Source organism: Cicer arietinum, chromosome 3 (assembly GCF_000331145.2).
Source record: "Cicer arietinum cultivar CDC Frontier isolate Library 1 chromosome 3, Cicar.CDCFrontier_v2.0, whole genome shotgun sequence".
NCBI classification, from domain to species: Eukaryota; Viridiplantae; Streptophyta; class Magnoliopsida; order Fabales; family Fabaceae; genus Cicer; species Cicer arietinum.
Window position 1 is genome coordinate 58,652,868 of NC_021162.2, and position 21,095 is coordinate 58,673,962.

The window sequence follows — 21,095 nt, forward strand, 5'->3', positions numbered from 1 at the left end:
GAGATGCTTTGAAGACCATGTGGATTCATTCCATCAGTAGAAAGTGCAAGTCTTAGATTTCTTGACTATATCCCGAATTCAGGATACTCGTGATCAATTTTTTCCCATTGTGGGGAATCTGCAGGGTGTCGAAACATTCCATCTCTAATTCTTTCATCTGCATGCCATGTCAAGTGTTTTGAATCTTCTTCACTGCGATACATGCGCCTAAATCTTGGTATTATAGGAAAATACCACACGACTTTTGCTGGAGTAGATTCTTTCTTCTTATATCGAGAGACATTGCATTTCGGACATGCCTTAAGTAGTTCATATTCGTTTCGAAATAAAATGCAATTGTTAGGACACACATGAATCCTTTTGTAACTCATTCCAATAAAACACAAAATCCGTTTAGCCTCGTAGGTTCGACTGGGAAGTTCATTATCATCTGACAACATATCTTTTATGAGTGTTAATAATTCTGTAAAGCTTTTATCAGACCATTCATTACTCGCTTTTAAGTTGTACAACTTTAATATCGCTGACAGTCTTGTGAATTTAGTACAACCATTATATAATTCTTTCTCTGCATCACTCAACAAACTTTCAAACATTTTAGGACAATCTCGAAGATCTTCTTCAACTGCTTTTGCAATCTCATCAACTCGGTCCGGCTCATATGTATCTGTATCGAAATCAGTTGAAGCATATGTAGAACTATTCTCAAAATTAATGTTTCCTTTTTTTTTTCTCACCATGTCTTATCCAACATGTGTAGCTTTGATCAATTCCATTACATACTAGATGTCCTTCTAATTCATCTTCTCTAACACGTTTTCCAAAACAACATTTTAAACAAGGACAAACTACTCTATTTGGATCTTTTGCATTCTTCACTGCAAACTCAACAAACTCCTTCACTCCAATTTCATACTCTTTTGACAATCGATTGGCTGAAATCCATTTCCTATCCATATTATACCACCTATATAAATGCAGTAACAAAAATAATAAGCTTTCAAAACATATCAACAAGTTTCAAAAAGAAACCAATATCAACTAACAATTTCAAAACAGAACAGATCATGTGGTATGAGTTTTTGACAATTTTTGACAATTTCAAAACAGAACAGATCATGTGGTATGAGTTTTTGACAATTTTTGACAATTTCAAAACAGAACAGATCATGTGGTATGAGTTTTTGACAATTTTTGACAATTTCAAAACATAACAGATCATGTGTAAAAGAGATTTAATATATATATATATATATATATAACAATTTTTAGTAGATTTAATATATATCTAACAAAACATAACAGATCATGTGTAAAAAATACCTTAGACAACGTAGATGGCCACACAGTACGTAGAGGATATTAGGGTTCCCAACGTATATAATTATTTGAAAGATGTAGAGGATATGAGGGTTTCCAACGTATATAATTATTTGAAAGATGTATTTTACAGCCACTACAAGAAATTTAAATTATTGCGACAGATGGCCTACGGCGGTTGTGAAGAAACTGCCCTCATTCTTCGTTTGCGACGGGTGGTGCGACGGTTATGGACAACCGTCGTTGCGTTTTGTTGTAAAACGCGCGTTCCTTTTCACATCTTAGTGTCATTCCTTTCATTTTCCTTAAAATCGCGCCTTCAACCATCATAATGCAAAAAACCCTAAAATTACTCATCTTGCGAAAAGCCCCAAATCCCTAAAATCCCCTGAAGCCTCACATGCTCAAACTCGAAGCCCTTGAAGCCTCACGTGCTCAAACACGAAGCTCTGTGTACTCAAACTTGAACTTCAACTAAAATCCATGCGCATTGCTTTGCACCACCGCTGCATTTTGTTCTAAACTTCACAGGTACGAATTTGTTTCTTATTTCCCTTTTATGAATCTCTCGAGTTCACTTTTGTTAATTCCTTTTTCTACATCTCCCAAATTCGTTGTTGTTGATTCCTTTTTCTACATGATGTTACTGATTTACAAAACCTAATTTGGTGTTACTAGAATGATTTAATGTCAAAGTCTGATTTAGTGTTCACCAAATGTTTTTCTTTATTGCTGTAGGATTCTCTGTGCATCTCATAGGCTTCTAATAGGTATTAAATACTTTGTTCTCATGACAAATGTTTTTGTTGTTGTTGTTTATGTTGTTATTATCAATTATTAAATAATAAAATGTACATTGTCTAAAGTATCTTTGCGATAGGTTTATGAATCCTCTTTATGACTCTTTTGCTATTGTTGTCAAGCATTAAAAGCAAAAGAAGGAACAATCTTGAAACCTTTCTTCGACGCGCCGCAACGCTGCTTCCTGCTTCTCTCTCCGGTGACGGTTTATTGATGATTGGTTTATTGATTGAATTAGTTTTCAGTGACAGTGCTTCTTCGTGCTCTTCTCCGGTGATGGCGCTGCTTTCAGCCTCTTTCTGGTGACGGTGCAGCGTAACACTTCTCCATCGACGGCGCAACATAACACAATAGGTAAGATAATTTTATTATGTAAAAGCTGATAGAGTTATATAGAGATATATATGTCGTATTTATTCTGCACGTGTTAAATGCGCAAGGCTATTTATGCTATGGTGGCAACTTCTGTTATAGTCAGTTATGCCATGCCGACGCTGGTAGTTAAAGCTCTACCTTCATCATCTTGTATATATACTTACGTATTATTTATAATAAACATAATGGAGCTTGTCCTGCAAATATACACGGTGTGGTTATAACTTTCACTGATTGCTACCCTTCTATCTTTTTGTACCGATCTGATGGGAAACATGAGTTAGTAATTGATACTTACTGTTTTCAAATAACTGCAATAGGAAAGGGCAAGATTACAGTAAGGACGAGGAAGATATTCAGAAGGTACATTGGTTTTTTCTGCCTATCCTTAGTTATGATGCATCGATTGTCAAGCATTCATCTTATTTTTGATTCTGTTTCAATGCTCTTAAATCTATGTGCATTTCATTGAAGGCGGGTGGAGAGTGATACCAATTCTGATAGTGAAGATGATGACTTGGTGACAAACCTAAATGAAGCAGACAATTTAAATGTTGATTCTTTACATTTGTCGGAGTAGGTAATATATCCATTAGCCTTTGTTTGTCGTAAAAGATATATCAGGCTATGGAGTATGGTGTTCGTTATTTGTTCATTTGTTTAATTTTTGAGAAAATCAACCAGGAACAAAGTACTGGTAAAGAGAGATTAAAAAATTGTAGCTCAACTTGACAAAACAAATAGACTCATTTGTAAGAGTATTGTCTTTTTAAAAACTGTTGATGCCCTTGATTCTAATTTGACACAACACTAATTGAAGGTTTTTGGTATTTGTTTGGGATACCAGTGCGAAATTAGGAAGGATATATTAAACTTGCTTTCTCCGCTTTATGAAGATGAATTTGAAATTTTCATTGCTCTGAACTGAATGTAACATCAATTCGGGATCTTCTGTAATATTCTAAGTGAACTGTGTGGGATGTAAATCTGAACGCCCAATATTTCATCTAATTTTTTTTTGTTCGCCAATTGACTGCTCAGAATATAGTCTACCTCATTTTTTCTCACTTATAGTGCAATGCGTTTTTCACAATTTTGATTGAAAGATTGTTAATGTAACCATGTTTAGGATGATGGACATGAAAGTCATGGAATATAGGAGAGCGGTGAAGCAGGTGAAAGCAGCGGATCTGAAAAGGAAGAGGCAAATGACCAGGTATGCTAATTTCTATTGTTCTTATTGGGTTATGATTATCTCAGTGTTTTGCTCTTCCTCTTCATTATTCTTATGTCTTCCTTATTAAAAAGTAATGCTAAATATTATTCAAGTTCAAATGAAAAGGCAATGGGAGTTAAGTTGATTTAATTTTTTTGTCAAGAATGAATGGATTTTTATTGAAAGTAAACTAATACTGTTCTAGTAGTTTATAGAGTCCTTGTTGTCTAGCCTTTAAATGAAAAGCATAATGGTATTAATTTTGATTTACAGGAGGAAAACAATGAAATTGAAGCTGAACTCACAAAGAGCTTGTAAATCATAAAGCATAATAGAAGTGTTATGTAATTATAACTATTTGTTATTAACCACCTTATAAATCAAAGATGCAACTGTTAGCTGTGGTAATAGTGAGTTGCAAAACTATAAAATTACTTATTTGTTAGGTAATAGTGAGTTGCGAAGTTAGATATTTCTGTTACAGAGAACTGTTTTCATAGCAAACATATTTAAAAATCTTGTGAGAACTGTTTGTCTTTGATTAAAAATATCAATTGTGTAGAGATTTCTTATAGCTATAAGAGAAATTTAGTTAATTAGTTTTGACAATATTTATCAATATTCATTGAGGTTAATATATACTTTTTTGTTCTTCAGGCAATGGACATAGAATCGTCAATAGATGGTAGACGTTCATCTGAGTCCAGCCACCAACCTGATGATCGTGGAACAACATTATTAGGGACTAATTAGATATTTGGATGAACTTCTAAGTTTGATGGAGTTGTTTTGTATTGTTAGCTACTCCACTAATGTTTTGAATATTTAAACTAATTTATGTATTGTTTTAGTTAACTTCAATGTATGAATTGGTGTTATTTCTTTTGAAAAAATTATATAAATTGGATTTTGGTACAATAGTTATTAATTATGTATTTAAATTATGTGGATGGTATTTATGAATATTTTTTATTTTAATTGATTAAAAATAGGAAAAAAAATTGTATCATATTTTTTTATTTTAAATTATTAGGTTTGCGACGGTTCAAACTGCCTCAAAATAAATATAGCGACGGTTGATAACTGTCGTAATTGTGCAGAAAAAAATAACTTTGAGTTTGTTCTAACTGTCGCAAAATATATTTAGAGGCGGTTGTGAACCGCCGCAAAAGTTGGCGACGGTTGGAACGACGGTTTTGTGAACCGTCGCAAACTGGCCTCGCGACGCACGAATCTGCGACAGTTGCAGAACCGTCGCAAACATCAAACTGCAGCGGTTACAACCGCCGCAAACCCTTTTTTTAACCGCCGCAAAACGTTTTTTTTCTTGTAGTGAGCGCTTGTGAAAAAAGCGTTGTAATAGGTAGTTAAATTCAATGAAAGCGCATGTATTTTACAACGCTTGTGAAAAAAGCGTTGTAATAGGTAGTTAAATTCAATGAAAGCGCACGTGTTTTACAGCGCTTGTGAAAAAAGCGTTGTAATAGGGAGTTAAATTCAATGAAAGCGCACGTGTTTTACAGCGCTTGTGAAAAAAGCGTTGTAACTGATACGCGAAAGCGCTTCCTTTTACAGCGCTTTTTTGACAAGCGCTGTAAAAGCCTTATAACGTGATGCGCAAACGTTATATGACCTACTACAGCGCTTGTTTTACAGTGCTTTGCATCAAAAGCACTGTAATAGGTTCCGTTATTTTTAAAATATAATTACAACAGCGCTTTTGTTTAGCAAGCGCTGTAAAATAGGCGCTGTTAAATGTCATTTTTGGCGTAGTGAGGTCTCTGTTCCACCTCAAACAAATTTGCTTTGATGTCATTCATATAGAACCTAACTCAAATTCTATAATTTAAATAAAAAATAACAATTGAAAACAATCTAAATAAGTAGTTTAATATAATACATTTGTCCAGATAATGAAATATTAAAATATTTCAACTTTTATGATTTTGTCGCTTGTCTATCATGAAAAACTAACAAAGAGTAAAAGAAAAGTAAAAGTGGATTAAAAAAGGAATAAATTCTTACCATCAAACCAATAAGAAGTGTTTGGGCCGTTTATTTAAATGTTTTAAAAAGTGATATTATATAGACTGAAAATTTTATCTATAAGTGCTCAAAGTTACTATTTGATTGACACAAACGGTGCATGGATTTTTTTACATTATAAATTGATCAAACAATTTCCTCTTTGCTACAAGTACGTATAAAAGAGAGAAAAAAATGGCTACAATTCACAAATTTGTTTATGTTATGATCCTAATTGTTTTCCAACTTCTTGTCGTAACCGAATGCTTACGTAAATATTTTTTCTCATCATTCTCAATATTTGTTCTATATTTTATACAAAATCTTGCATCCTCTTTTAGTAACATTATTTTGTGTTTTACATTAATATAGCACATCGCCAATGTACAGTGGACTCAGACTGTCCAAATATTTGTCACCCACCTAAAGTTCCCCGATGCTTCTACTATCAGTGTTTCTGTCATATAATATACATAGTAAGTTGATCAATAATTTTATTACTTCTAGATTTATAATTTATAATTTATTTGAACATTTTATTAATCTTATGATTAATTTCTCGCACTTTTTAATTTATCTCTCTCTAACCTTTAAATTTTGTTTTACAGGAATAGAAGCTTATTAATAATATTATGCAAGTATTGTCCCCACTGTTTACTTTTACAAAATATGGAGAACAAATATGTCACTGCAATATTAAATGTACTGCTTCAATAAATAAAGATAATACAATGATGTAAAATAATAAATAAATAAATAATTAAATAAAGGCAACATTTATGATTATATAAAATAATAATCATTTACTCTACTTCTACATTGAACATATGGTAATGACATGTTTGTTTTTTACGAATCAAGGGATAAATTCTAGCACTATTGGCAAAAAAATAAATTAATATCTACAGTTTGAAAAAGTGTCTAAATGTACACTTTTTTCATCTATTAATTAAAATAATGTAATAGTAAAAATTGTTATATGCTTTATAAAATTGAATATAAACTCTAGTGAAAATTCTTTCGCATATGTTTTGGGCATTCAAGTAAAGCTCTAACCTTCTTAGGATGATCAAGAAGAAAGACATATGCTCGAGTGAACATATGACTCTCCACTTGCAATTTCTCCAAAAGCTTCCAAAATTCTTCTTATGAAATTGAAAGTTTGACAACCTCTTGTTGTAATTTAGAACATAGTTCCAAAAAAGCTTTAAGACTCATTCTTATTATCTTCCGACCTTTACTAGTTGCAATTATATTGATTATCTTATCTCGAACCCTCTCCTTCTCTAGAGTCAAACTACAATCAACCATCCTTCTTCAATAGCGCATTTGATTAGTGTAGTAATGAACTAAAGCAAGGCACATAACATGAAAAAATTTGATGTTAAAGTTATCTAAAAAATATTGTATTTAAGATGATATTTATGAATAAAAATGATCGAACATAAGGAACATATCATAAAAGTTTTGTTTGATCCACCAATGATACCAACACGGTTTTGGATTTCTTTTAAGCAAATAAGAGCTAAACAACTCAAACTTTGACACTCCAAGAATGTCTAATGACTTTAAAAAAACATTCTTATCATTATTAGCACTTGCAAGTCACTAAAAGATAAATATAGTACGTATAACCAAGTACAAAAAGTAGTTGCCACCTTCTGCAATTTCCAAAGCTGCTACAATGATTGTTTGAGGCGACACAATATGAAGTTTTTAAGACAATCCATTTTTCACCAAAACCAAGAGAACTTTTTTTCTAGAACAAGAACGTTCTACTCATTTTGAAGAGAACACTCTTGAAAGCACAAACACGAGGATAGTTGAACTGTGTTTGACTAAGTTGGATTATTTTTGCTAATTTATTTAAAATTGATTCGAGTTTTGTGACTTACTTAGAATAAAAGCAGTAGCAATCATGTTAAATGATCAGAACCGTAGTAAAATAAAAATTGCAGAATTAAAGTGACACAATAATTTATCCTAGTTCACCATCAATTTGGTAGCTACGTCAAGTCCCCTCACTCAGAATGATTTAATCCACTAATTCAAAACTTGAATTACATAACACCTGACCTTACAAGGCAGTCCTCTCAAAACAACCTCACATCTACAAACCTTTTGAGGAACACAAACACCTTGACACTACAAGTCAAGTATTCTAAACACAACCTGAAAACCTACAGATTGCTTGGTGAATACAAAAGTCCTTATCAGTCTGGGATACAAGAGTTTGGAACAAATTGGTTTGCTTATAATAAACTGATTGTAACAATGATGTTCACATTAAAAAATACTTAAAAAATATTTCTTTTAAGCAAGTGATTATCTAGACTTAACCTTATGAACTCTAATGACTTAGGAAATTTTGTGCTTGTGAGCTCTCTTTTTGGTTTTTTCTTCAACCTTGAGTATCTATTTATAGAATATGTTAGAGTTTCTCATTTGTCCTTGCAAAGTCTAAATCATATATTTGCAAATAATAAATGTATCTTCTTGTAAATAATTCTTGATTATATCTTCTTGGAAATAATTCATATTTTCTTCAAGATAAATCTTGATCAAATCTTATTGTAAATAATTCATATCTTCTTGTGATAAATCTTGATAAAATCTTCTTGTAAATAATTCATATATTCTTGTAGATTAATCTTGATCAAGTCTTATTGTAAATAATCCATATCTTCTTGCGATAAATCTTGACCAAATCTTCTTGTAAATAATTCATATCTTCTTGTAGATAAATCTTGATCAAATCTTCTTGTAAATAATTCATATCTTCTTGTGATAAATTTTGATCAAATCTTCTTGTAAATAATTCATATATTCTTATAGATAAATCTTGATCAAATATTTTTGTAAATAATTCATATTTTCTTGTGATAAACCTTGATCAAATTTTCTTGTAAATAATTCATTTCTTCTTGTTGATAAGATCTTGGTCATATCTTCTTCAAATTTTGACCATATCTTATTTTAAACTTGTCAAATATTTTCTTCAATTATAAATCTGAATCAAATCTTATTTTAGATCGTCTTAAAAAACATGAATCTTCTTTCATACTCTTGATTGATTTGAGCTGGAATGGATTCAAGTTGTTCTTGGATCTTCACAAGTTTTTGAATCGGCTAAGTCTTCTTTTCGTACTTAATTCTTTCAATTTCAATCGTTGACTTCCATCAGATGCATTGACTTTCTTATTGGAGTGAAATATTGTGTTTCTTGAATAATGATGGTCAGAGGCAGAATTGTATGACTTAAAATTAGTGGCATTAAGCAAATCACCTTGTTGAAAATTCAGAGTAAGTGCAACATCAAAGGCTAAATATCATAAGCAACATTTGGAGTGTGTTGCACCATTTTGATAAACGGATTATGAGTTTTGAATTTATGATTTGAACACTCTCTCCAAATTTAATTATACCTTGATATGAACTCTTCAGAGGCATGTTGAGTTTGTGCACATGAGAGACATGTAAGGGCTTCAGAGGCAGTCTTCAAACTCAATTTCAGAGCCATTCTTCAGAGGCAATCTTCAGACCTAATTATCGAACTCAGTCTTCAGACCCAAACATCAGACTTAGACATAAGAGGAAATATTCGTAACCTTCAGAGGTACGTTATTTTCTGAGGTATATGTTCAAAGACAGACACATATACTTTGTGTTCCTTTGACCTCATCCTATGGTCACTCTCCTTATATATCCAATATAGTCTCCATTCCTAGTCAATGTGAGACTAACCACTCATAATTAAATTCCAACAACCTAATGCCTTAAGGTTTTGGGTTGAGATGTGGTGTCTAAGTCTCTTATGAATCCTTGTTTAGCCCATTCCGAATGTTGGACTCCCCCGAACTCCCCAACAAGTGGTATCAGAGTCTGGTTTGGCTTGATGGGGGAGCAAAAATGACTTGGATCAAGTGGATCAAGTCTAGTGGTGGACCAAAAAGGACTCGGATCAAGTGGATCAAGTCTAGTGGTCAATAAAGGACTTGGATCAAGTGAATCAAGTCTAGTGGTGGGACTCATAATTGAGGGGGAGATTGTTGGAATTCAATTATGAGTAGTTAGTCTCACGTTGACTAAGAAAGGAGGCTATATTGGATATATAAGAAGAATGACTCATAAACCTAATGCCTTAAGGTTTTGGGTTGAGATGTGGTGTCTAAGTCTCTTATGAATCCTTGTTTAGCCCATTCCGAATGTCGGACTCCCCCGTACTCCCCAACATGTCTGCTCCTGACACAGTTAGTACTGATTTTCCCCTTTTTCTGGATATTCAGTAAACTGACTTTCTAGGATCTTTGATTGGAATATTATTAAAATAATCAAATACAATATATAAGTTGTTAATTTTGTAACTTGTATGGTTTATTTATTTGGCCAAGTTGCTATTATAAGTGCTTCTTGTTTTAAGTACGTACTTTGAAGTTGCGCCTGAATTGATCATCTCTTGTAAGTGATTCTTAATTGTTTTCAGAATTCACACTTGTTTTCGTTCTCAATTTTCGTTTAATCTTTCCTAATCCAATCACCACTTGAAATTTCAGAACATCCAACTCTAATCACTGAGATTTAACTTCAATTTTTTCGAGTGGTTTCAGCAGTTGTTTGCCTCGTCGGAAGCTAATCTTAGAATTGAACTCAATTTTTTCCGTTATTTTCATTTTCTTGCTGAATGGATACTTGCCCCCGTGTCAAGTAAGTTTATTCTATTTGTTACAAACTCATTCTTTGCTTTTGATATAGTAGAAATTTTGTGAGATTGAATTATTTTGCTTTATTTCTTAACTTAGTATATGCTTTTACGTCAGAGGAAGCTACAATATTGATTTTGCATAATTAAACACAGAATCTGTACCAGAAATTACTGTATATTCATTCAACTAGACTAGATTTAGTAAAGACCTTGAAGCATGTACGTTTTGCTGCTTTCGGCAAACTCACTTGGAACGAATTAACTAGAGCAGGATGAAATTACTTTGATTGTTGTAATTTGTTACTTAGCTTTCTTGGAACCATGCTTTAATTGGTAATTATTATTTGTAAACATGATATAAACTTTGTGTGGGAGTATAGAAATTTGACTTTTAATATTTGTTATAATTTTTAAATATTGCAGTTAAAGACTAATATTAAATAATTCAAAAATATATTTATAAAAATTAAATCAAAATATTTTCATATTCTTTTTTGCATTAAATATAATGGATTGAAATTAAAAGTTTAAAATATTTGTCCTAAGTAACACACCTAATGCAGATCTAGCTACGGAATTTTGTGCGAATATATCTATGGATACTAATTTCAAGCAGAACTTCCTACACAATTATTAGCGGAATTACATGCTACATTGTCTGCCGAAAATGTACTGCAAGAAAAATTGTAGAAAAATGCCTTGGAGGGAAATTCATTGGCCAAAATTTTGCTGGGAATTTGTTCGATTATCCTGTGGAAATATTTAAGGGAACATTACCTGTGAATTCCAAAATCCTCAGTAAATAATTATTCACGAAAATTTAACGGAAATTTATTCATTTAGAAAATCCACAAGTAATGAGTTTCCTACGAAATTTTAACTTGAATCTGCATGTAAAAAAACTTATTTTTAGTAGTAAAAGAGATGATCAATAAAAGTTCTCATTATTATTAAATGAGCCATCAAACATCTCTTTTAATTTCATATCAATTAATTAAATAATTCATTATTCAAAGAAAAATCTAATCAGACTGATTATTTAACTTAATCACTAATCAATTTAAAAATTCTAATTATTAAATAACTAATATTATTAATATAATATATTTTTCCAGACAATGAAATATAATTAAATATTAAAATATTTCAACTTTTGGCATTTTGTCCCTTGTCTATCATGAAAAACTAACAAAGAGTAAAAAAAAAAAGTAAAAGTAGATTAAAAAATGAATAAATTCTTACCATCAAACCAGTAAGAAGTGTTCGGGCCGTTTGTTTAAATGTTTTAAAAAGTGATATTATATAGATTGAATTTTATCTATAAGTGCTCAAAGTTACTATTTGATTGACATAAACAGTGCATGGATTTTTTTACATTATAAATTGATCAAACAATTTCCTCTTTGCTACAAGTACGTAAAAGAAAGAAAAAAATGGCTACAATTCAAAAATTTGTTTATGTTATGATCCTAATTGTTTTCCAACTTCTTGTTGTAACCGAAGGCTTATGTAAACATTTGTTCTCATCATTCTCAAAATTTGTTTTATATTTTTACACAATCTTGCATCCTCTTTTAATAACATTATTTTGTGTTTTACATTAATATAGTACCTCACCAATGTGACGTGGACGAAGAGTGTCCAAAGATTTGTAACCCACCTAACGGGTATTTGTTACTGTCATAAATACAGAGTTAAGTTGATCAATAATTTTGTTATTTCTACATCTATAATTTATTTGAATATTTTTGTTAATCTTATGATTTCTCGCACTTTTTAATTTATCTCTCTCTTAACTTTTAAATTTTGCATGTTTTACATAGGAAGGTTTACCTTAAGAGCTTGAGAAAGATGACACCTCAACATTAAGTAACATTCAAGGATTGCCAGAACGAGGGAGCAAACAATTTTGACACACATGACACCACATCTCGAATGGATATTCTTTTCATCAAGAAATATATCCTTGATGAGATCACTTATGAGAATGGGCAGGGCATAATATAGAGTTGATCCTTCAATAGAGTGTTTCAAAATCTTTGTTTCAGGTTTGGAAGTTATATTTCTTTGGCAATAAATTTTTGAGAGGTTTCTTCCCTTGGGAATTGGATTTGGATTCAACAAGTAATGTTAAAAATGGGTGTGGCTTTTGATCTTGGATCATAATTACAGATTTTGGTGTTTACATGATTGACTTTGATAACTGCAAGACATTTTTTTAGATAAGAAAATTTGAAAATTAAAGATCATTAAGTAAAAGGTGAATCCTAAATTGGAAATGAGAAAAAGAAAAAAAAAGGAATTTTTTTTACACTTTTAGATCTCTTAACTTATTGTTTGGTTTCATTTTAGTCTAATTTCTTGCCCCTCAAATGACATATTAGCAAAAATTAACATTTTTTTTTGACAAAAACTAATGGAATGGACCAACTTAACTAACAAAAATATAGTTAAGGAACTAAATCAGAAAAAAAAATAATTGAAAAATCAAAGTGAAACAAAAAAATAAGTTAAGGGACTAAAAGAATAATTTAGCATAAAATGAACGACAATCTACTGATGATTCCACTTTAGTTTTGTTTAAGAAACAAAAATCATTTAAGTAGACAAGCTAGAAATCATTCACATCAACAAGTGCATAAGATCTACTCAATAATGAAAGAATTAAATTAGCATAAGAAGATTACAACAATTTTTTGTAAGCTTACAAAGATATTAAAATAGATGTTTAAAATCATGATGTTCAAAATATTAGCTCATAACTTTCTAAAGCATTGAATCTATACAAGATTATGCTTAAAATTTATATGATAACTCACTTTGAGTTTTGTGTTACATACCTTGAGCATATGTTACCACCGTACAAAATCAACTCTAAGTTCCATTTCTACAAAATCCTCTCAAATAAGAAGATCAAACATAAAAGGATGATAAAAATAAAATGATGGATCATCAACAATAATGCAAGTATAGTTGCATCTTGTATCTGTATAATGCATAACAAATATTGTACTTTGATGCCATACCATTTCAAGTAGTATATTATGTCATCATCGCAATACAAAAGTGCACAACTCAAAGGAGGATTTCTTTGCCTATTTTACACCCTACAACATCGAAGAATAATCATACTCATGATGAACACATTCTTGTTTAGACTGAAGCATCTCAAAGATACTGAATGGACAAGACACAATGTGTACAAACACCAAGAAAAATTGAGAAAAACATTGGTTCAAAAGTTTTTTCTTTGAGGATGATTATCCAAAAAGATATTATTCTTTTATATAGAAGAAATTATTCTCAACTACGATGAAAGAACGTTCTACTACCTATCGAGAAAAAAAAACGTTCTCTTTGTTGAAAAAATTTTATATAAATTTTCTCACTTATTGAAGTAAATTTTAGCACCTTAAATGTATTTAAGTCAACTTAGTGATGGACAAGGAAAAACTTTGTTGTTGAAGTTATCTCAAGAATATTGTATTTAAGATGACATTATTGAACAAAAATAATTGAAGGATAATGTAAAGAATATTTTTTATGATGCCATGCAAAAGGAACTATCATAAAAGCATTGTTTGATCCAACAACGATACCAATGCGGTTTTGGATTTCGTTTAGGCAAATAAAAGCTAAACAACTCAAGCTTTGACACTCTAAGAATAGAGAACATTCTCATCATTCTTAGCACTTGCAAGTCACTAAAAGACTAATATAGTTCAAGCAAGAAAAAATTACTAACACCTTTTTCAATTTCTAAATATGCTACAATGATCTTTTTAAAGGTGACACAATCTGAAGTTTTTAAGACAATACACTTCTCACAAAAAGCAAGAGAACATTTTTCCTGCGAGAAGATTGTTCTACTCATTTTGAAGAAAACATTCTCATTGTTCTCCCACTTGCAACGCTTTAAAAGACAAAATTAAGTACAAGCAAATACATATGTGAGTCAACACTTTTTCCTTACCCCTTGTTGCTATAGTAAAAAAATGTAAGGTGTCACAAGCTTCAGATTTCGCAACCACCCATCATTCATAAAAAACAAAAGAATGTTCTCCTTGTTTTGCACTAAAAATAGGGACAACTCATCAAAGGGATTTTTTTTTTTTTTTTGCATATATTGGTGTGCCCAACAACTTGTATTTTTCTACAAGCAATCAAAAGATTTGTTCACCTATAAATAGGGATGTTTGTTGAACATGAAGAGCAAGAGCTTATGACAATAAACATAATTTTCTTGTTTTTGTATATATGTTATCAAAGTTCTTCTTTTGTCGTTAAAAAAGTGTTTCTTAGAAGACAATCCATATATAAAGGTAATTTTTTATTATTTTATTTTTGTTATTTGAATTTATTTTAAAAAGAATTGTGTGAATTGTATTATGCTGATGAAGTTTGAACAAATTCAATCTTTTGTCATGTCATTTATTATTATGTGAAATTTGATATTGAGCATTGTGTTACATCTCTTATGTTGATTTATTTTCCATCTCATGAATTCACTGTGCGCATACATTAATAATTGTTTGGTTGTTGTGGAAGTCTTGTGATAATTTTTGAGGAAACTATTTTGACTTGTTTGACATTGTTCTTATTAGTTCACAACTCTCTATCTTATCCTAACCGTAAAGTTTAGAGTCTAAACATTGTAATTTCTTCACGTGTGATTATCCAGACATGCGTTATTTTTTCAAAACTTGCATCAGTTTTTAATGACATTACTTATGATTTATCCATATACTGAGACATTTTTGTTTGGAACCTTTTTGACCATCCTTTTTATATTTTATCTTTTATCTTTTTCTAACATTTTTGAGACTATATCCATTTCTTTTTGTTACTAACCACATTATAAGTTAATGAACTGATTCTCATTTGTTGGTCTAAATGAAATCCAAAAGCAATGTTTGCACATTTGTTTGATTAAACAAAACTTTTATGATATATTCCTTTTGCATTATATCATATAGAATATTGTTCATATTATCCTTCAATCATTTTTATTCATCAATGAAATCTTAAATACAATATTCTTGAGATGACTTCAATATCAAGATTGGTTCTCTTGTTTTATTGAATTGACTTTCGAGGATTTAATCTCCTTGTATTGGCTTCATGACATGAGAATGTTCTTTTTCTTTATTTTCTAGCAAACATAACATTATTTTTGTTTAATTTTGAGTGATAACTTTTTTTTTTTTTTTTTTTAAGAGTGAAGAGTTTAGACTTAGATAAAATCATATTTATATCTTAAAACATTTAAAGGCATATGATAGATCGCAAGATGATGAAAATCTTAACATATAATTAGAGATGTTTTATTTAGTGTCCCTTTCAAACATGGTATTTTTAAGTCATTTATATGTAACCAACCTAAAATGCGGCGCTCCTTTTTAATTACATTTTAAATAAATGTGGAAATGTTGTGTCTAAAAATGGCAAAATAGAAGGATTTGAATTTGGATGGTAATAAATGGATAGAAACGACCCATTAAAATCCACTAAAGATTAGTAAAAAATACCAAATTATATTCACCCATTAAACATAAAACACAATTCAATCTGTCCATTAACATATTTTAGTTGATAGATACTCGTCTAATTGGCCTAATAATTTTTTTTTAACAGATTATAGATTTACAACTATACATCTACAATAATAAATAACTACGTTTATATAAAAAAATAATAAGTAAACAATATTTTTTGTTAAAAAAACATTAAAAATGTATTTTGTTACATATCATTCATGAATTATTTAAAGAAACAAACTTTAGTTACATTAAAAACCATGTTAATTACCTAGTGTCCTTAATTCCTAATTCAACCGATAAATATTAATATTATTATAAGTTAATCATTATATTTAAGATTCGAATCCGATATCTCAAAATTACGTAGGAATTTCTATTAATAATTATATAATATCATTTATAGAAAAAAAAATATTTTGCGGTATCATTGCTCAACTTTATTATTCTAATTTGGAATTTTGTCCCTGCTAATCTTGAAAGGCTAACAGAGGGAAAAAAATAAAGAATGAACTCAATCTGATAGTCAATGGATATAATCAAGACATTTAATGAAAAGACAGTCTCTCTTTTTCGTTTATATAATTTTTTTATTACGTGCAAAATGGTAATTGGATTATTCATTGTCGAACATACGGCGTATAGTTTTAAGAAGCATTTATTGTGAAACTATGAGTGCTAAAAACTATTTCATTCACAAAAACAGATTGTGGACCTTTTTACATTATAAATTGATCAAACAATTTTCCATTTGCTACTTGTGAAAGAGAAAAAATATGGCTACAATTCATAAATTTGTTTATGTTATGATCCTAATTATTTTCCATTTTCTTGTTTTAACCAAAGGCCTCGGTGAGTCTTTTTTTCTCTTCATTCTCAAAATTTATTCTATATTTTATATACAACCTTTCATCATTTTTCATTAACATTATTTTGTGTTTTACATTAACATAGACGATCCTCATTGTGCTACGGATGATGATTGTAAAAATGTATGTGTCCCACCTCGAGTTAGGCAGTGCCTCTGGTCTAATTGTTACTGCAATGTTAAATAAAGAGTTAAGTTGATCGATAATTTTGTTACTTCTACATTTATAATTTCTTTGAATATTTTGTTACTCTTATGATTTCTTGCACTTGTTAATTTATCTATCTCTCTAACCTTTAAATTTTGTTTTACAGGAAGAAAAGGATAATAATGATATTATACAAGTGTTGTAGTCTTTGTTAGCTTTTACAAAAAAAATAGAGAACAAAATTGTCGTTGGAATGTTATAGTGAACGACTTCAATAAATAAAAGTGATATGATGATGTAAAATAGTTAATAAATAAATAGAGGCATCATGATTAAATATTTATTTATTCTACTACATTCAACGTACATGTTTTCTTTTATGAATCGCTTGAGAGGCAAATTCTAGCATTGTTGGCAAAAATAAAATTGGGTAGATTGCGCTAAAACCACACTTTGAAAAAGTGTGTTCTATTGTAGAAGAAATAGAAAGATCATTTTATTCACATAGATTAGTTATAAAATACTAACTTAATTGAAATTATTTATATTTGATTATAAGTGCTTGAATTGTTAATGGTAACTAAATAACAAATACTAATTAAGAGTAAGAATAAAGAGTTAAAGTTATAAATCAATAGAGAATGGTCTAAAGTCATGGTTTCAATTATAAATATTCGTTGATTTTCTACATCTAGTTTCACTTGAATTTCTTAATTTTAGTTCAATTATCAATCACCGTACTAAAATTACTGACACATTTGGTCATTGGTGTTTTTTTACCTATAATAACTAAGTTTGGTCATACAAATTGTTTAAATTAGAAAGAAAAAAACATAAATTGAATGATTGGAACACTAAATTGATAAAGCAATAATAATAATTTCGATTCTCAAAAAATAATAATCACTTAATTGTAATACCATCAAAGATCAATTAAGTGATTATTATTTTTTGAATAACATTAAATGATTATTAATATTAAGGATGATCAATCTTAATCATGTGATAAAATTGAGGATGAAAAAAATTATATACATCTGAGTTTAAAATTAGCGACTAACACAAGATAGGTAGTTTAACAAGTTTTCACATGTAAAATAAACAGATAACTCAACTATCTGCTAGATAATAAATACAAATAAGATGTAATGATATTCATATCCATTATTAAATTAAATAGAATTATAATGTTGTTATGCATTTTATTTGTTTGCTAATGTATTAATATATTTTACGATCAAGTTTATTGTCGAAAAAGGAGGAAAAATGATACATAATACAAAAAATAAAATATTTCTTTACAAAAAATATTTTTTTAAACAATATGAAATATAAGACATGTAAATACCTATAAATACTTTAATCATTTTATTCCAACTAAGCTAAGCTAATAGAGGATGAAATAAAATATAAAATTTCAAATAAGCTAAGCTAAGCAAATACATCCATCAAAATTAATTGAAATAAAATATAAAATTTCAAATAAGAAACTAGAGCATATATAAAATTAAAATAATAATAAAAGATACTTCAATTCCACAATTTCTCAAAGATCTTACAAGAAAGATTAGTTATACATTATCATTAAAAAAATAAATATAATTGTTTATGCGGTCCTTTAATTTAATTTCAGATAATATTTTATTCTTTTCACTACGCGAAAAAACGGATTTTACAGCGCTTTTTTTAAGCCATTTACAGCGCTTTTTCAAAAAAATAAGCGCTGTGGAAACGAGCGCTGTAAATGATACAACAGCGCTTTTAAAAAAGCGCTATAAAACATGTAAATACAACGCGCGCTTGTTATGCACATTTTACAGCGCTTCTTCACAAAAAGCGCTGTAATATGCACCCCATTATATGAGTTATGGGTGTGCATTTTACAGCGCTTTCTCAAAAAAACGCTCTAAAATGCACACCCATAATTTCATATATGGGTGGATACGTAATGAGGGTTACGTATTTCAATGAAAATATATTGTGTGAAATGGGAGAGATGATCTTGGATGGAAATAAGGTTCGAAATGAAGGAGATGATCGTGGAAATAAGGTTCGTAAAGGACGGGATGATAGGGTTTGCAAAAGAAGAGAAGAAATGAAGGTTGAGATGAAGGTTACGTAATGAAGAGGAAACTGAAGAGGTAACTGTTATATATACGTAACACTTTTACAGCGCTTTTTATAAGCCTTTTACAGCGCTTATTTTGTAAAGCGCTCTAAAAGGCTTCTTTAGTTAAATTTTTAAAAGGCTCTTTTACAGCGCTTTTTTCAAATAAGCGCTGTAAAAGACCTCCGTGTGTTATTATGTTATTTGAATGCCTTTTACAGCGCTTTTTTCAAATAAGCGCTGTAAAAGACCTCCGTGTGTTATTATGTTATTTGAATGCCTTTTACAGCGCTTTTTTCAAATAAGCGCTGTAAAAGACCTCCGTGTGTTATTATGTTATATGAATGCCTTTTACAGCGCTTTCACACATAAGCGCTCTAAAAGGCTTCTTTAGTTAAATTTTTAAAAGGCTCTTTTACAGCGCTTTTTTCAAATAAGCGCTGTAAAAGACCTCCGTGTGTTATTATGTTATATGAATGCCTTTTACAGCGCTTTCACACATAAGCGCTCTAAAAGGCTTCTTTAGTTAAATTTTTAAAAGGCTCTTTTACAGCGCTTTTTTCAAATAAGCGCTGTAAAAGACCTCCGTGTGTTATTATGTTATTTGAATGCCTTTTACAGCGCTTTTACACATAAGCGCTCTAAAATGTCTCTTTATGTTAATTTTAAGAGGCTCTTTTACAGCGCTTTTCCCAAATAAGCGCTGTAAAAGACCTCCGTGTGTTATTATGTTATATGAATGTTTTTTAAAGCCTTTTACAGCGCTTTTCCACATAAGCGCTCTAAAATGTCTCTTTATGTTAATTTTAAAAGGCTCTTTTACAGCGCTTTTTCCAAATAAGCGCTGTAAAAGGCCTTATTGTTTTTGTGTTTTGTTATGTTATGTTATTTTTTAAACAAGCTCAACATGCATGCAAAACCCACATAGTAGTAACTGGTCACCACAAAAATCCCTTCCTCTTCACCAAACTCTTCTCCTTTTATGCATCTTCTTCACAAACATCAAAGCTTACTCTTTCACAATTCAATCTCCACCTCAACACCCTTTTTATCTCTTTACATTCTCTTTCCTTCTTAAATCGAAACTTAATTGGTATTCAGGATCATTGCCATGTTGCGAAAAATGGGTTTGTGTCTGGTGTTTTTGGGGATTCCCATGATGCGTACAAGGTGTTTGAAGAAATGGGTTTGTGTCTGATGTTTTTTGGATTCCCATGATGCGTACAAGGTGTTTGAAGAAATGGGTTTGTGTCTGATGTTTTTTGGATTCCCATGATGCGTACAAGGTGTTTGAAGAAATTAGGTGTCTGATGAATATTATTTTTAAAGCTTTTTTACAGCGCTTTGTCAAATAAGCGCTGTAAAATGTCTTTTTTACTCACTTTCAAAAGAGTCGTTTACAGCGCTTTGTGTGAAAAGCGCTGTAAAAGGTATAAAACACTCATTATTTTATTTTTAAAAGGATCTTTTACAGCGCTTTTTAAGATAAGCGCTGTAAAATGTCTCTTTATTTTATTTTTGTGTTTGGTTTATTTGGGTTGGGATGACATTAAAAACATTTTTATCATTGTTTATTGGATTAAAAATATTGTTATCATTGTCTTTATCACAATACTTTAGGAGATGATGAATTATTAGAAATGAGTATTCTGAAGAATCTATATATATATATGCACTGAGCAAAAGAGAATCTCTCTATTCAGTTCAGTTCAGTTCATGTAAATTACTAATTTATATTCAGTTCAGTTCATGTAAATCAAGCTAAATATAAAACACTCATTGTTACATGAACTTGGTATAAAACACTCAAATCAAGCTAAATATAAGCAGAAAATAAATTAATCAGAAAATAAATTAATCAGAACTTAGTATAAAACACTCAATTCAGATTACATGCATATTTACAATAACACAGTTCAGATTACATGCATAGCTTATATAAAACAATTAAACATATATATACATTAAGATGCCCTTCTTCTTTTCCTGGTGACAT

General features: G+C 30.1%; 3 long non-coding RNA genes across 3 annotated transcripts; all 3 read left to right on the forward strand.

Annotated features, from left to right (window-relative positions):
- The first annotated feature begins 2,794 nt into the window (after positions 1–2,794).
- Positions 2,795–4,508, forward strand: LOC113785851 (uncharacterized). The gene is made up of 4 exons (XR_003472034.2): positions 2,795–2,859; positions 2,971–3,076; positions 3,626–3,712; positions 4,370–4,508. It is a non-coding gene; the product is annotated as an uncharacterized lncRNA (long non-coding RNA).
- Positions 4,509–10,127: 5,619 nt separating this feature from the next.
- LOC113785732 (uncharacterized) lies at positions 10,128–12,141 on the forward strand. The gene is made up of 3 exons (XR_012162494.1): positions 10,128–10,195; positions 10,291–10,441; positions 12,049–12,141. It is a non-coding gene; the product is annotated as an uncharacterized lncRNA (long non-coding RNA).
- Positions 12,142–16,603: 4,462 nt separating this feature from the next.
- On the forward strand, positions 16,604–17,335 carry LOC105851795 (uncharacterized). Its single transcript, XR_001143511.3, has 3 exons — positions 16,604–16,828; positions 16,931–17,034; positions 17,159–17,335. It is a non-coding gene; the product is annotated as an uncharacterized lncRNA (long non-coding RNA).
- Positions 17,336–21,095: the final 3,760 nt, after the last annotated feature.